Genomic DNA, 14,503 nt, shown 5'->3' with positions numbered 1-14,503 from the left:
ACTAACAATTGTCACCCCAATAAATTTAAAAAAAAAAAAAAAACATTTCAAGAAAAAAAAAATTTCTTTGCTCCTTGTCTTAGTCTGTTTGGGCTGTTATAACAAAAATGCCATAAACTGGGTAGCTTATAAACAATAAGAATTTATTTCTCATAGTTTGGGAGGCTGGGAAGTCCAAGATCAAGGTACCAGCTTTCAGACTAGACCCAACTGTTCCTTTTTGACCTCAGCCACAGGAAAACATTACTACAAAAATCCTACCTGAAATCCAATTTTCCCCCCACTAAGACAAGATTTATATCACTTACATATAACTTACTACACCAATATCTGAAGCACCTTCATTCCGATTTTGATGCTGTCCCCAAAAACTCTGGGTGGCTTACATGTTCCTATCTCAACATAGACAAATGGAGAGTCTGCTAGGGACAAATTCCAGCTGCCACCCCAGAATGCAGACACTTCTTAAGACTCACCAAATAGTAATTTTTCATTTGCCAACAATTGTAAGATTCAAATTTCATCCTAGCCACAGGAAAAAACACACAAAAAACAAAACATAAACTCCCAGCAATGTTACGGCAGTCATTTGTCCATATAACAACATGAAAAATCAAAGCTCATTTTTTTCTTTGAATCCACGTCTTTGATGACATTCAGTTATTTATTCAGGATTTAGATTGTTTACGTAGCCTCTGACTCTTATCTTTTCATGTACCTGACGCTTGCCAGGTCTATGTTCTGTGGTTATCTCTGCTTCCTGCCACAACAGACCAGCGGATCATAAACTCACAAGGCAGGAACCACTAGATGAAAAGAAGGAAAATAACATGAAATTTAGGGAATGGGTTCCAATGATCTCCTAAGAAGGTTGTATAGGAACTGCCTTTACAGTGTCACCACAGGAGCCATTTGAACTCTGCCAACAGGCTACAGGACTCAGGGCCAACTTGGGACACCTGAGTCCAACACTGGCCTCGTGTCAAGGTTCATTATCCAGGCTCTTGCTGCTTTCTCTGAAACCAAGACTGCTGGCTTCAAAACTTCTAGAAAGAATGTCCCTGAAAATTTTGCTTTCTGCTATTCATTAAGCCAACAATATTTGTGAGCACCAACTATGTGCCAGGAGCTCTGCTGAGCACCAGGTTCTTAGCAGTGAACCGGACCAACACTCTCTTGACCTTCTAGTAGGGAGCACAGACATGGGACACATCACTTTGAAAGGTAGCACAAGGTGCTGTGAGCACTGCACAATAATTGCTTTGGTTCCCCACCGAGCACCTCCTTCACTCCCTTTCCTCAGAGCCACACTAGCACCTTGCTTCTCCAGAGCTCTTTCCAACCTCAAGCCTCTGTATGGACTTCCATACTTCCCCCACCAGCCCCCTGCCTGAATAAACCTCTGTCTATTGGCAGATGACACAATATTGCTACCTGCTAGCACCTTCTCCTACCTAGACCATCCGGAAGCTCAGGGCCTCTTTGATGCTCACGCTCACTTCTCATCATTTCTTCCATCTGGGCCTGTCCAGTCTCCAGTGAGTAACCAGCCCTAATTTGGAGAAAGGATGCAAACAGATACAAGGGGTCCAGGCATGACATTAACAGAAGCTAAAAACCATGTAGAAAGAAATCTCCCTATGGTAAATTGTAATCTAATATCCAGCTTTCTAAAGAAGATAGTGAGATTAGTTATGTTATTTTTCTTACCCTTGAAACTGTATTTGTTATTAAACTCATCTAAATGAATAAATAGGCACATAACTTGGGAAGAAAGTCAGTCAGACTTTAATTAAACAACTTGTTTTTCTACCCCAAGAGTTGTCTAATAGAGAACTGTGTTTTGCATGTATGTGCATTGAGTCAAGTGTCAGAGTCAGACATTTTGGAAGAAAGTTCTCTGGTAGAAAACAGAGTATAAGGTATCATATTCATAATTTGTAATTAATGGACCAACTTCATGCAGTGGGGAGAAATACTTTGAATCTTATATTTTTAACACAGGTTGTAAAGTTCCACACCATTAATCAAAAGGAAGGAGACATACACCAGCCTCTGAAGTTTAGAAATTATTGACTTCACTGATTTTTAAAATTTTGTCCTTCAATTAGTACAATAAAGGAAAAATGAATTTTAGCTGACGGAGCAAATTAAAAGCACAAAAAATCTTTGTTGGGACAATGAAGCATTGCGATATAAAATGGAACAGTGCACAGAGTAGGGTCACAAGTATTTTCAGAAGATATAGCAAAAAAATACTTGTGACCCTACTCTGTGCACTGTTCCATTTTATATCGCAATGCTTCAATATCTTCTGATTTTAACCCTTTATATACATAAACAGCAGCAAATAATCAAATAAACATGCAGTAAGTCATAGAAGAACATAACTGAAATTTAACCTGCTCAAGGTTTCAAGAATATGTCTTTTCCTCAATTTTATCAGTATAGAGTACAGTATAGTGTCTTACTCTAAAGAGAAACGCTGATCAAAACCTCACAAAAAAGGTACACATCATACTCGAATAGAGAATTTTACTCTTCTCCATTCTGATATTGTTAGCTACTCCATCATCAGGAGATCACTTGTGCTTTCCTTTCATGCTGGCCTGAAAGCTCTCCTTTAAACCACAGGCCAGAAATTTGGTCTGCAACAAGGAGAACCAGCGTGAGTCTCATGAAAAGGACTTTATCAGGTATTTTTAACAATTGATATTTCTAGGAATAGACTTAGGAGCTGACATCTCTTATTAAATGTCAGAGGGACTCAGGATTTCCAGGATATTTTTGAATTCAGTACCAGATAATTTTATGACTCAAGATCCAATGGAACAAGAATAAATTAAGAAAGACTGAATGAACTCAAGAGGAACATCTAATTGTAATTATTTATTTTGAATAATGTTGAGGAGTCTTTAATGTTCTGTTTTCTGATGGCTGTATGAGAAAGCCCTTTCTCTTTCTTCTTAATCCATTTCTTTATTTACTTTGTGTTTTAATTGGGGTAAGTATGTATAACACGAAATTTGCCATTTTAACTATTCTGAAGTGTACAGTTCAGCCGCATTATATTCACAATACTGGGCAAATGTTACCATATCTATTTCCAAAATTTTTTCATTACCCCAAACAGACACTTTGTACCCTTTAAGTAACAACTTTCCACTTCCCCTGCTTTGCACCCAGCTTCTGGTAACCTCCAATCTGTTTTCTGTCTCTATGAATTTGTCTATTCTGGATAGTTCATGTAAGTGGGATCATACAATATTTGATCTTATATGTCTGGATTATTTCAGTTAGCATATGTTTTCAGGATTCATTTATGTTGTAGCATCTACCAGAACTTCACTTTTTATGGCTAAATAATTTTTCATCGTGTGTATATATAACATTTTGTTTATTCATTCATCTGTTGGTAGACATTTAGATTGTTTCCACCTTTTTGCTAGTTCGAGTAAAGCTGCAATGAGCATTTGTGCAAAAGTATCCATTTGAATGTCTGCAATTCTTTGGGGTATATTCTTAGGAGTGGAATTGCTGTGTCATCTTCTTGATCTATGTCTAATCTTGATTTTTATAACCATGTGTTTAAATTTTGTTCTCTGACTTCAAAATTTGGAAACAGGTACTTTTACTGAGATTTTTTATTTTTTTACTTTTAATGCCAATGTGATTATTTTACATTCATTTAATAAAACTCATCAGAATGTAATTGAACAAAATGAATGTATAATAAAGGTTGTACAAGGAGTATCACATTTCAGAACAAATCTCATTTAATCAGATATGAAAAGCTCACTACTACAGATCAAGAGTTACACTTCATGGGTGGAACCAATGCCTGCAAAATTCTCCTAGGAAACTGCTCTCAGGTCTGTTCTTTGCTTGACAGGGCCCTAGACTTCCAGGTAGTAAGACGGGTCTCTTCCTCTTGAGCCAGGAACCTTAGGAGATTGGAGAACATTTCACAGAGAGGGATTCACTCAAATTTGTAGACACTGCAGGGTAAAGATGATGGAGATAAATTACTTAGGATTGGCTTTTTAGCCTCAGAATAGAAGAAAAAATGTAAGCAATGTTTTATTACATTTTTGGAGAGTAGAGATTATTGAAAAATCCAAACGTATATATTTTTTACAAAACCTTGACCAAGTTTATTTTTCTAATTTTAATAGTTGCTTAAGGCCATGTGATTCTAGATTTAATGACCATACTACATCTTATATGCGTTAATACTGAATGCTGCTTCTATGAGAGCAGGTTAAAACATGAGACCACCCTCTTATGAACCAAGAATATTTCCTGGAGGTAATTTATGAACAACAAAACAAAAAAGAAAATACAAAAGTTGGAAATAGATGAAAAGATGACCCATCTCCTTTCAAATGTCCTAGATAATGTCCTAGGGCATTACCTAACAGGATTGTCCAAGGATTATAGGATTCTTTATGAGTATGTACTTTAATAATTTTACTATCAGGGTATTTTACAAGTCTACAAGGGTAGACTAAATTCTGTACAAAAATAATTATTTAAATGATTTTTGTCCTATGGCAATGTAAATGAATGTTGCCCTGTAGAGAAGATTTCCAATCAAAGGTGAGAGTTGTATTGGCCATAAAAATGGCATTCACCAGTCTTGTGCGTTAATGAGTTTTGTATGTGACAGAGCAGTCTTGTTTTTCAGTGACTATAAACCCTTCTGCCTCTCACACTTTTTATAGCCAGCTTACCATCCTCTTGGTTTTTTCATTCATGAGTTAAATAAATCTTTGACATGTGCTCACTTAAAAAAGAAGAAAAAGCTATAAAAGAATGGGTAAGTTAGACTAGCTGCAGATTTTCATGAAAAGCAAGAAAAATCCAGATTACATTGGAGTATTATCTTTAAAGAGCTCAGAGAAAATAACTGCCAACTTAGAAGTTATACTTTTATACCACTACTGACTAAGGTAAAATAAAGTTGCTCTCAGACACACAAAGATAAGAGAGATAGCCATCTCTTTAAAAGAACTATTAAATGAAATAGTTCAATGAAAAGAAAAGTAAACTAAGTAGGAATGGATGAAGGTCTTTTTAAAAAAGAAATGGTGAAAAAAAGTTCTAGACCCAATAACATGAAAGTTGAAAAATTAAAGGAGAGGTTAGTGTATAGCAAAACATTTTCTTGGAGAATGAGAAAATAATGAAGAAGTTTAGATTTGGTCAAAATATTTATAGTTACCTATATATTTTTAAATTTTAAGAGTACTAAAAATATTAGAAATATAATATAACTTCCAAGCCAGCATAACAAAAAATAAACAAGTTAGAAATCTCTATTAATCCAACAGAAGAGAGAAAAGTGGGAGAGAAAAACAATAATAAACCAGACAGGCTAAATTAGATATTGGAAATACATACAAACACATTAGTAATCATGAAAAATATATAAATAAATGAAACTCATCTATTAAAATACAGGGATTGTCAGGTGGGTCTTTTTCAGCTACATGGTGTTTTTAAGAGATACTAAAACAAAGTGTCACAAAAAGATTTAAAATAAATGTACAAAAAAACATATTCCAGGCAAATATGAAAAAATAATAAAAATCTAATATAGCAAATTATTACCTGATAAAATAGAATTTAAGGCAAAATAATTAATAGAGATAAAAAGTTACACTGTATAACATCAAAGGGACATTTTCTAGCAATAAAGTATGAAAATCATGAAATTGTGTGCACTCATGGGCATAGTTTTAAAATATATAAAGCCAAAAATTGATAGGATTGCAATGCAAAATTGATATACTTTTATCAAACAGAAAGATCTAGTTGGGAAAATATTATTGAGGCCAAAGAATTTAATGACAAAATTAACAAGTTTACTTTAAGAGCAAACATAAAATATTTGCCAAAAAAATGTTCTGCCTAGATCACAAAGGACATTGTCATACATTTCAAGGAACTGATCCTGTTGAGAATACATTCTCTGATAACAATGTAACTTAACTGAAAGTCAGACAATAAAGACATGACAGATATTATATATGGCTGGGTCTAGTTTGATGTCTTCTCCCCCATGAATTTTGTAATATTTTTAGGTTAAAGAAAACATCACAATAAAAATAACAACAGATTTAGAACAAAACAGCATACCAAAACTTATGAAATGGAGACAAAATGTGACTTAATTAGAGACTATATGGCCTAAGTCTATTATTGCAAAGGAAGTATTGAAAATAAATGTAGTCGAGGGTAACGGGGGCGGGGGGTGGGGGGTGGGAGATGAGGGTAAGGGGGATCGAACATATGGTGATGGAAGGAGAACTGACTCTGGGTGATGAACACACAATGGGATTTATAGATGATGTAATACAGAATTGTACACCTGAAATCTATGTAATTTTACTAACAATTGTCACCCCAATAAATTTAATAAAATAAAAAAAAAAGAAAAGAAAATAAATGTAGTCAGTCAGCTTATGAACCTGGGGAAAATCAATAAATTTAAATATAAGAAGAAAGGAAATAATAGATATGACTTCCAAAATTAATAAGATTGATTGGAAAATTTAAAGACTATTTTTAAGACAAATATTTTTTTTTAAAACTATATACCACAAAAATGTTTGACAACACTGATCAAGAAAAAAAAAGAAAACACAGAAATAATTTTAGAAAAAAAGGGAAATTACTCAATACATTTAAGATTTTTAAAGACTAATAGAATATTGTCAACAATCTCATGTCAATATATTTGAAAACATAATCAAAATGTATAACATTCTAGAAAAATGCAAATCACCAAACTTACTTTATAACCATGATGGTTCATAAACCATTATATAAATTTACTTTTAGTATCTTTCCCCAAGAGTAGATACAAAACTCAGATCCGTTAACAAATCTTCAGGAACAAATAATCTTTATATAATATGAAATAATTTCAAAGACTAGAAAAAAGGAAAGATTTTCCTATATATCAAAACATGTCATGTACAGTTCAAGAAAGGAAAAATTATAGGTTAATATTATAAAAGTAGATGCAAAAATATCTAACTGAAGTATTAGCAAATACAATCCATTAATGTAACATTTTTTTTTAAATCAGGAAAATATAACAAAACCACCAGGATGACCAATTAGAGTTTACCTCAGAAATGCAAGATAATTTGCTATTAGACGAAACCTCACACAGTAATAGATTAAGAAAGAAAAATTGTATGACTTGCCAATAAATAAAAAACAGAATTTAATAAAACTCAATAGCTCATTAATAATACTGTTAATATACTAAAAATAAAAGGTAACTTTCTTAAACCTCAATAAAGATTTCTACCAAAAACCTATAGCAAATGTTACAGATAGTGTCAACACTTTAAAAACTTTCTCTACCATCACCATTTTTATCGTGCATGATACTAGAAGTCTTAGCAAAAACAATAATAAATGAAAAATAAATTCCATATATTGAACTGGAAAGGAAAAAACACAATTTCATTACTTACTGATAATGCAATTATCTACATAGAAAAATAACAGAAAATGTGCAAAAACATTGTTAGAACCAAGCAAGAAAATTAATAGAGATTGTGGATTCATGGCTATCATATAAAATGAGTATTTTCTATGCAACAGAATAAAATATTGCCTGAAAGTAATAATTGAAAATGAACAAAAATCTACTCTTTAGTAATCACTCCTTCCTGCCGGGAAACCTTCAGGCTTTTATTCTTTATCATCCACATTCATGAATTTTGCCAAGATGTGCTTGGATGTCTGTCTTTTCTCTTCAGTCCTTCTTGGAACTCTGAGATTTTTCATTCTCAAGGCTGTCTCCCCTTACCTCATGGATATTTTCTTTTAGTGTTTGTTTAATAATACAGAATAACATATTCACATATGAAGTCTCTGGGATCTATCCCTACCTCATTTCCTTCGCGATTTCTGACTCTATGTGTTTGCTCTGTGCTCTGAAATCGTTCTTATGCTTCATCCGCCAGCCTGCTGATCAGGGTCTCAACAAGCTTTCCATTCATTGTCACCAAAAGACTGGTACCTAGTAAGATACTTCTCAGCAGAGACTGAAACAGAGCCCAAGGCCTAATCTTTGTCCAACAGCATAAAGTGCGTGCATCTAACTGGCCCAAGAGAAGCATGCAGCTTGGGGTGTAGGAAATAAACAAAATGCATTTAGGCTGCATATTTCTACTCATGCATTTGGCCAAACGATCCCACTCACTTTAGCACCAAAGTATATGAAACTGTACACATGTTGTAATAAATGCAGTAAAAGGGTAGAAAATCATTAGTGAGAACGTCTGAAATATTATCAAAGGACTTAAAAGAATTCATAAGGAAACGGAGAGACATACCATATTCATAGATGGGAAGGGTCAGCATAATAAAAATGTGACAGCTCTTCAAATTAATTGATAAATTTAATACAAATTCACCAAAAACTGCACACAAATTTATGGAGCTTGATGAATCGAATGTAAAATTCATATGGACGATTATACATTCAAGAAGAGCTAAGATAACTCTCAAAAAAATAAAAGAGACAGAAAATTTTCCATCTGACGTATGATAGCTTACTTTAAAGTTAGAATAATTAAGACAGTGTGGTATTAAATGTAGTGATAGAGTTATAGATAATAGTAATAGTACCGTGTTTCCCCAAAAATAAGACCTAGCCAGACAATCAGCTCTAATGCATCATTTGGAGCAAAAATTAATATAAGACTGGGTCTTATTTTACTATAATATAAGATTGGGTCTTATATAACATAATATAATATAAGACCCAGTCTTATATTAATTTTTGCTCCAAATGACGCATCAGAGCTGATTGTCTGGCTAGGTCTTATTTTTGGGGAAACATGGTAATAAAAGCCAAGTAAATTCATGCTTCTTTGGGGTTTCAAAGGATGACAATGAGGTCAGCCGATCAGTGAATGAGATTAAACATTTTAAAACTTCTTTATCATTTTTAGCTAAAACTGAAAGAGAAATGAATTTTGACCAATGTTTAATATGCAGACTGGCATTGCATCCTTCTAGGTGCTTATGGCAATAGATAGGGGTCACGTACAGTGGGTGAGTACCCCGACCGGGTGACAGTCCTGCAGCAAAGAGGAGTGGCCCTCAGCCGCCATGAACTGTCCTTCAAACATGCTCCAGATTAAGTTTGCAGCGATAACACTACATTAAAATACATTCCTCATGTCATTTATAGGAAGATCAGTGCAGCAAAGATGTTGAAGCCAGAAATACACAAAGGGCTACAGATTGCCATCCGCATGGTTAATTCTGTTGAAACAAGACCTTTTAAATACAGTAGAAAATTTATAATATTTCATAATAAAATAGGCAAGAGATGATGAAAATCTGTTCGACAAAGATGTTCATGGTTTAGTTTGTAGCAAGTTATTTAAAATAATTGTAAAATTTACTGATGAGCTATACATTTTCTTTAACATAGTAACAACTGTTCGCAGTTTGCCAACCTTTTCTTTGATGAAAAGCAATTCGAAGGAGTTCGCTACTTAAAAAACAAAAAAAGTTACATTTAATCTGCCCCTTAAAAAGCTAGGTAACTTTTTATCAATGGTTGACTAAGAAACTGCTTTTCAAAATTCAGTCTATAAATTAGATTTTGAAAAAGGATATTTGGGAATGTTTCCATAATTATGCAGTTCTATTGTTACAATATTACCTTCTATGAAATGTATTATATATGCGTATTTAAAATTGTAGAAACACAATTTTCTAACTTGTTTAATAATAAAACAAATGAAACATTTCTGTGGGTTTTGAACCCGGCCTCTGCCATGTGTGAGGTTTGATGGTGAAGAAAGCCTCCATTATCACATAGTGGGGACACAGATGACATGGGTCATTACTTCGAAGTACAGTAAATGCTACAGAAGCAGGGCTCCTGATTCAGTCTCTCGGGGGAAACGAAAGCTTCCTGGAAGAAGTGATATCATAGCTGAAATCTGAAGGAGACCTACGAAAGAAAGAACGTGTTAGAGGAGGTCATAAGGAAAGTGGGATGGTTCTCCCAAATGGACCATGGCTTCACAGGCCCTCTGGCTTTAGAAGGAATTTTGCTCTGATTCTGACATCACAGATTCTGACCTTGACAGGTTTGGTGGGTTTTTCACCTGGAAATTGAGACTGGTAATGTCACCAAGGGAGACATAGAGGAAAAGGCAGCTAAGATCAAAATTAGGTCTGGATACAGAAACGCTGCCTTCTTTTCTATACCCCTTCCCATCACCTCTCAACACTCCTCAGCCCTTAATCCCTGTTCCTTAAAATATCCCACCTATACGTCAGGATCAGTAACCTGACCCAAGACCAGCTGTGTCACTCTTTATGTTTTTGTTCTCTCTTTCCTACATATGCTTGACAAGAAAAGTAGTACCTAGATTGTCACTTGAATGTAGAAGGAATTATGGTGATTAATGCCTGTCTTCCTGTGCTCCATTATATGCTAGCAGAGGAGTTTCTTCACTGAGTTTTCCATCAAGCCCAGCTAGTAATGCAATGATACTTTTTCTTTTGCTATGAGGGGAATTCACACAGAGAGGAAAGACCATATGAGAACACAGGGGTAAGGCAGCCATCTACAAGCCAAGGCCAGAGGCCTCAGGAAAAACCAAACCTGTTGACACCTTGACTTTGAACTTCCAGACTCTAGAACTACAGGAAATAAATTTTTGTTGTTTAAGCCACCTGGTTTGTGGTATTTTGTTATAGCAGTCTTAGGGAACTAATACATTGCGGCATTAAAAGAATTTGCATGTAATCTTTGGGAAGTAAAAAATAGTAAAAGTACCTGCAAGTTGGAAATAGGCAATTTCAAAAAAGGCCATTTGACTTTCAAATCAGAAACAGCATGAATTCCAAAAATTGCAGGTGGGTAGAGTTGAAATGAATTCCCTTTGACAAAATTTTGGACAAGATTATTAAACAGGTGGCTGGTAAGCTCTTAGAAAATGGAGACATGGAGCCACAAAGCAGAAGCTAGGTTCACTCAGATAAGGTCATGCTGAGCTAACCTCGTTTCCTGTATTGATAGGATAGTAGATGGAGATCCTGGGGAAAAGCCACAATCATACTTTATCTAGATTTCAGTAAGATATTTAGTAAAAGGCCATCGTGCGATCCTTCAGGGACAGTTAGAGAAATGTAGACTGAATGAGATTTGGCATTGGGTGGATTTGTGGCTGAAATCAATCGTTGAAATCAATGATCCCAGGACGTTCATCAAGAAAGCATTATGTACTTGGAGGTTAAGACCCACATTTATGTCCATAGCAATGACGAGTTAAAACTCTGATACATACACACATGCAAACACAAAAATTAGGTGTAGCAAAGATTGTTCATTGTCTTCCAGTTTCCCCCTTCTTTCAGGTAATAGAATGTTTAGCTGAGTAGACGAACATACAGAAAAACAGACTGCTTTTCCCAGCCTTTGTTGCAAGTTGGAATAGCCATGTGACTAAGTTCTGTCGAGTCAGATGAGAGCAGATGTGATGTGTTCTGGGAATCCGCCTCTTCTTTACCTTTTGCCCCTTCTCACTGACTAGAGTATGAACATGTTGGTGAGCCAACTTGGTCCAGGGATGGTGGACACATAAGATAGAAGGCACTTGGGTGTCTGACCCCGTAGAGTCTTCCCACCAGCCCTAGACTGCTTAGACCCAGATAGTGAAGAAAGAAATAAACGTCTTCCTTTTTTAAGCCACTGTCACGTTGAATCTCTGAGCACCTGAACCTGTATCCTAAGTAATTGAGCCTGCTTATCTGATTGGCAGAGGACATTAAGCTGAGGAGGATAACTAATACATTCACAGGAGGCCAGGAAACTCTGAATAGGGCGGAGTGATGAGCCTGAACTTACAGAATGCATTTTAACAGTCTTGCATTTATGTCAAAACAATCAATTGCATAATAAATGGTAGGAAGAGCCGCCATACAACAAGTCTACGTATTTAGAAAAAGGAAAAGAATTTAATCTGACTCCAAAGCCAGAATCTTAGGCTACAGTAAATAAATGTGCTGTCATCCTCAATGATATTCAGAGCTCCACCCATTTGACTGTGATCAGACCACAGGAAAGCAGCCAGGGGGCGACTAGGACAGGAGCAATGGAGAGAGAGTAACCTTTTTACTGAATGGTCTGATCTCCATGGACATGCAAACAGAAAAGGGGATTACTTTCTCCCACATGGCCTTCAAACACACTAGGTTGAACCTCTCCCTTTGTCACCACTTGGCATCTCACACAAACTCCGTACCTTTAGTGTTGCATTCATTTATAATAATAGTCTCATGATTCAAAACTCATTTTCAGGTAGCAAAAATATCAGTCTTGATGACTGACAGTTGTGAGAGAAAGAGATTTCATCATATACTTTAGAGTTTTGTACCATAAATTCCAGTATAAATCAAAAGTTCCATGTTGCGTCCAATTCAAAGCTTCTCCCTTTCCCTGGTTCAGGCCAGGCTCCTGGCTCACGGCACCAAGGAAGAGGATGGGGTCTGCCCTAGCACGCTCTCTCCTGGCTCTTCCCATCCTCTTCTCCCACTCACTGCTGCTTCAGGCAGAACAGGTCGGAAACGGGGTAAAAAGAAACAGCACAAAATCATAATGATAACAATAAAGGGATCAAAGTCTTTTCACTTAGCTGGAGCTATGGATGTTCTCTCTCTCAGCTCCTGCCAGCTGGCCGTCCTGTTCTCCATCACGGCAGGACTCCAAATGCTGGCCCACTCCCAGAGCCAATTTAGGGGCTAATCGGTGACCCTCATCTCACTGCTAAACTGCACAGCTCTGTGACTCCTTCATGGATTCCACCGGAATTTTGTTAGCCTCCCTCAACCCTGACGTCTATGTAATGTGGTCAGAGACTCTTACTGCCCTCATAAGCAGGGCTACCCTGTGAGCTGGGGCCCATTGGGACGGCTTCTCCCAGCTCCCGTCTGCAGCCTTCACTTGGACCATGTCCAGGACACAGCCTTGATATACACACACTAGCAGTCCAGCCTCCTCTGCCAGCTGCCTCCCTTCCTGCCCTTTACCACAGGCAGATGCCACCAGCCTCGGGTCTCCAGTATCTTTAGGCAGGAAAGACACCAGTCCCCATGGGCATACATCCTCCTAGACTCGAGGGGACAGATGTAACCTCCCTTAAGAACACTCTGGGTCCTCTCTACTTGCATGTACCAGGATAAGCCTGACTTTCTACACTCCATGTGTCCGGCTCACCTCCTGCAGGGACCCAAATCTCTATGAACAATTCCCTTGGAGCCCCTCACACTTGGTTCAGGGTCACCTCTTCATTCCTCATGGGAAAGGAAGCAGAAGAGCAAAAGTTTTCACCCTACAGGTTGAATCCCTATGCTAAGCCAATCAATTGTCTCTCTGAGCTCTCCTTTCTGCCTTTATAGCGTAGATAGCTGCTGGAGGTAGGAGTTTCACCCAGAAGTATATGTCTGGCAGCTCTTCCTTAGACTGTAAGGGGATTTGGGGCTTGAAAGAGACTACTAATTGTGCCCCAAAAGTTCATAATCATAAACGTTTAGCATATAACGAAAAGCACATAGTTACCCAACCAGCAACTGTATTTCCCTCACCTCTTTGTAGCTATGGTTCTGGATTGAAATGTAGGTCTAACAGTCAGATTAACTTGCCTGAGATTAGAAGGCAGAAGGCAGGTACAGGTAACCTCTTCTGGCTATCGCTGCTGGTAGCAAGGTCACAGGCTCATCTCTAGACCAGGTTTTCTGGGCAGTGGCTCAGCTTGATCTTTACCTGCTGTCATGCCTTAATTTCAGCATCATTTCCCACCTGGAGAAGCAGGGAATTTTCAAAATCATCAAGTCCTTTCTGCTTTCAACAGCATTTCCTTTTGTTTCTCTCTCCTTTCATATTTCAGTAAGGGGCAAGAACAAGCCAGAAGGCAGCTTCGACAGTCTGTCTGAAATCTCCTTCGCTATAGATCAGCCAGTTCATCAGGTGCATTTTTCATTTTCATGTTAACATAGGCAACGACCTTGCTAAATGTGTTGCTACTATGTAACAAGTAGTATTCCTCGTATGACTCGAAGCCCTCACCACAGTTTCTTCCAAGGCCATCGCATTTCTACGGAGGGCTTCTTGATGGCTATTCATGCTTTCACGAACACTCTCCTCAAAGTCCTTCCAGCCTCTGCCCACGGTCCAGTTCCAAAGCCACTCCCCCATTTTTGGGTTTGTTACAAAAGCAGCCCACTTCTAGGTACCAAAATCTGCAGTAGTTATCTATGGCTCTGTAAGAAATTACCTCAGAATGTGCTGGCTTCACACAGTTTCTTTGGGCCAGGAATTTGGGGCATTTTACTGAATGGTTCTGGCTCAGTGCCTCTCATGAGTTTCATCAGGATGTGTGATGGACTGCAGGTTTGTATTCCGCCCAAATCCACATGTTGAAACCCTAACCACCAATAGGATAATATCCCT

At 37.1% G+C, this 14,503-nt stretch overlaps 1 long non-coding RNA gene across 1 annotated transcript in view; it reads right to left on the bottom strand.

Annotated features, from left to right (window-relative positions):
* Nucleotides 1–3,629: 3,629 nt before the first annotated feature.
* Nucleotides 3,630–14,503, bottom strand: part of LOC141571920 (uncharacterized) — a 129,253-nt gene continuing 118,379 nt past the window's right edge. Inside the window, exon 2 of the long non-coding RNA XR_016019647.1 lies at nucleotides 3,630–3,998. This is a non-coding gene — a long non-coding RNA (uncharacterized LOC141571920). The remainder of the gene's footprint in view (nucleotides 3,999–14,503) is intronic.

This window comes from Rhinolophus sinicus, chromosome 2 (genome assembly GCF_057876585.1).
Source record: "Rhinolophus sinicus isolate RSI-liver-muscle chromosome 2, RSI-T2T, whole genome shotgun sequence".
NCBI classification, from domain to species: Eukaryota; Metazoa; Chordata; class Mammalia; order Chiroptera; family Rhinolophidae; genus Rhinolophus; species Rhinolophus sinicus.
Note: the sequence above shows the minus strand (reverse complement) of the source record. Positions and strands in the feature narration are given on the sequence as shown.